The following is a 3,603-nucleotide window of genomic DNA, read 5'->3' as shown; positions in this document are numbered from 1 at the left end:
CAAGCATAGTAATCAAAGTAATAGCAAAAGCAGAAAGAGAGAGCGAACATTTTTCTTAGTACTGACTCATGTGTTCTAAGATGATAGGGGCATCATACTTACCTTCCTTAATCATTTAACTCCAACTGAATAGTCAGTCAGAAGTCCATAAGACTTTGGGGTCCTTAGAGTAAGTATTACAATTGTTCACCAATATCTAGATATTCTCTATTTCTGAGTACATGAAGGATTCCACTAATCCACCTCTCGAAGTTGGACATGGCCATTTGACTTGATTTGACCATGAAATGTGAGTGGAAGCATTTCATTGCAGATACAGGATTCTCTAGTTTGGCTCTTCCCCTACCATAAGAATTGTAAAAGCTTGTATCTATATGGGGAGACCAAACTATTTAAGCAGCTTAAAATACTGAGCCAGCTCATGGGATACAGTTGTCCTGTAGAAACACCTAGATCTTCAGTAGAAACTGAATGAGCAGTAAATAAGATTGTGTCACAAAAAAAAAAACAAAACAAAACAAAAAAAAAAACACTACTGTAGGTCAGGTGCAGTGGCTCACACCTATAATCCCAACACTTTGGCAGGCCAAGACAGTAGGATCACTTGAGGCCAGGAGTTTAAGACCAGCCTGGACAACACAGCAAAACCTAGTCTTTACAAAACAATAAAAAAATTAGCTGGTTAGGGTGGCATGTGCCTGTACTCCCAGCTACTTGAGAGGCTTAAGTGGGAGAATCATTTGGGCCAAGGAGTTTAAGACTGCAGTGAGCAGTGATTGCACCACTGGACTCCAGCCTGGGTGACAGCCAAACGCTGCCTCAAAAAAAAAAAATTACTGAGATTTTGGTGTGATTTGTTACCAGGGCATAACCTAATCTTTACTGACTGATGCAATCTTTGTTTGCTCTAGACATATCATACAATTGAGCTATTTTTAGACATAAAAATAATTAGAAAAACATTAGAAATGAAAAAATGGGGAAAAACACTGTAATTGGGCCAACTTGAATAGTATGTCCTCCGTGGAACAATAAACTAAGGCCAAGGTTAGAATCGAGGTCATGAAAAATCATGGTAGCTCAACTAACACTAATTAATTGGAATGAAAAAAAATCAAGAGTTTCTAATAGAAATAAGAAGTATCAATAATAAAGAGAAGCCCTCTTTAGATTGTATCTTAGGGTGAATCCATTGGGGAAAGTGATGATAACAAAAACAAATTCAACTTTAGGAGGCCGAGGAGGGTGTATCATGAAGTCAGGAGATCTAAACCATCCTGGCTAACATGGTGAAACCCCGTCTCTACTAAAAAACACAAAAAAAAAATTAGCCAGGCATGGTGGCGGTCACCTGTAGTCCCAGCTACTCGGGAGGCTGAGGCAGGAGAATGGCGTGAACCCAGGAGGCGGAGTTTGCAGTGAGCTGAGTTCGCGCCACTGCACCTGGGCAACAGAGCAAGACTCCGTCTCAAAAAAATAAATAAATAAATTCAACATTCTGGTGGGAAAGGGAGATCCAATTATCTCTAACATGGGTCCAGTGACAGAATTTAGCAATGTATTTCTAACTATTTGAATAATTTTCCAGAAAGAGATTTCCTGGGCCAGCCGGATGTTTTGCTGTCCACTCTCTCTCCTACTATAGGGCACCACTTACTCACCAGAAAAACTTGGAAGCCTGAACTGGAAACTTTCTATCTAGATTCTCCAGAATCTCCTTTGCTCTATGATTCCAGATTTGACTTTGCTGATAAGAAGAACTCACATGAGATTTTGAAAGGCAGGACTTGGGAGATTAAGGCAGGCACATAGCTAACCAGAAGGAAGTTATTCAGCTAACCAAAATAGTCAGTCGGGGGCTCTTCCTGAAAATCAAGAATTGCAGCAGTTTCCTAATGAATTTTATAACTACTCACTACAGAGTTTCAGGGTTTTTTTCCTAACATTTTGGATATACCCTTCCTGATTTCTCTCCCAGGTAATCCCTAATTTCTGTATTAAACTTTATTATTTCTGCATTGCTTTACATGACTGTTTTCCTGTTCTAACAAGGACTGGAACAGGTAGAGATCTAGTTAGATACAGGTAGAGAGATTCTAGGCTGGTTGACTATAAGGTACTTACAATGGTCAAAAATCAGAGTGGGTTTGGTAGAGAGAGAATGAGAGAAAGAGAGAGAGAATGAGAATGAATCAGCAAATTGATTGAATTCCCTTTGAAATAATGCAGCAAACCCCAGGGTCCTACATCAGAGGACATATTTCCCTATAAAATGTTTGAGTTTTTTTTTCTTTTACTGTGAAAGATATAAGTGATACAATTGATGAAATGTGAATAATATCTATAAAATTAAATAATATTGCATTCAAGTTAATTTCGTGATTATGATTGTACCCTGGTTATGTAAAAGAATATTCTTGTTTTTTGGATGAATTCAGGGCTTCTGGGCAGCAGCCTTCTCTAGTTCCGGGTGTGCAGAGGTGGCCTTTCCCAACACAGGCCAGGCTGCACACAGTCACTGGCACCAGAACTGTACAGGGCCGCAGTCTACGCTGCCCTACGTCCTCCCTACTGGCAGGCAGATTTCCATAGTAGCATCCAGTAGGGAAATGGTCGTGCTTTCAGTGCCCACCAAAGTCAACCTGATCCCATTAGACATGGAAGGACATTTTATTTCCTTATATTGAAGAAAATGTTAGAGCATCTGCAGACATATTGGGAAGAAGAGGAGTGCCCACAGGATATCAATCTCTTGAGGAAACAGGCTGAAGAAGATGGGGCTGTTCCTATCCCTGCAGCAGGAAGATATGCGGCCTGGGAATGGACTGGACGATCAGCAACAGATGATCCAGGCCGTGGTAGATAAGGTGTGCTGGCAGATGTCCCTGGAAGGAAAGACCACCATGTTCAAACAGCTGCAGGACCACACGTGAAGGGCAGCATTCACAGCTCGGCCCATGAAAGCACAGTTCTTTGCAGATGTGTTTCCAGCAGTCCGGAAGTGGAAAGAGGCTGGAACGAAGGTGTATATCTATTCCTCGGGGAGCGTAGAGGCACAGAAACTGTTATTCGGGCAGTCTGCAAAGGGAAAGATTTTTGAGCTTGTTGATGGTCCCTTTGATACCAAGATTGGACACAAAGTAGAGAGTGAAAGTTATCAAAGGATTGCAGACTGCACTGGGGGCTCAACCAACAACATTTTGTTTCTGACAGATGTTACTCAAGAGGCCGGTGCTGCCGAGGAAGGAGATGTGCATGTAGCGGTGGTGGTGAGACTTGGAAACAGAATTAAAAGATGATGAGAAGACTTACTACAGCCTCATCACATCCTTCAGCAAACTGTACCTGCTCTCCTCAACCTAAAGAAGGGTTTCCAAGGAAGACCACACTATTTCTCATAGAGTTGTCCCTGTTGTGTCCAGTTTTATTCTAATGGTAAAAGTAACTTACTTAGAAAACACACATGTATACACATATGTATGCCAGTATATATATATATATGTGTGTGTGTGTGTGTGTATATACATGTATGTATGTATGTATGCTCAAATTAACTTCCACAGGCACATAAGTGAAAATAGTCAGTTCAGTGAAAACAAAGCT

The 3,603-nt window shown here is 41.0% G+C and overlaps 1 pseudogene; it reads left to right on the top strand.

Annotated features, from left to right (window-relative positions):
• Positions 1 to 2,609: 2,609 nt before the first annotated feature.
• Positions 2,610 to 3,363, top strand: LOC134733343 (enolase-phosphatase E1-like; annotated as a pseudogene).
• The last annotated feature ends 240 nt before the right edge of the window (positions 3,364 to 3,603 follow it).

The sequence above is a fragment of the Symphalangus syndactylus genome, chromosome 17, assembly GCF_028878055.3.
Source record: "Symphalangus syndactylus isolate Jambi chromosome 17, NHGRI_mSymSyn1-v2.1_pri, whole genome shotgun sequence".
NCBI classification, from domain to species: Eukaryota; Metazoa; Chordata; class Mammalia; order Primates; family Hylobatidae; genus Symphalangus; species Symphalangus syndactylus.
The sequence above is the reverse complement of the archived record's forward strand: the minus strand, read 5'-3'. Positions and strand labels throughout refer to the sequence as shown.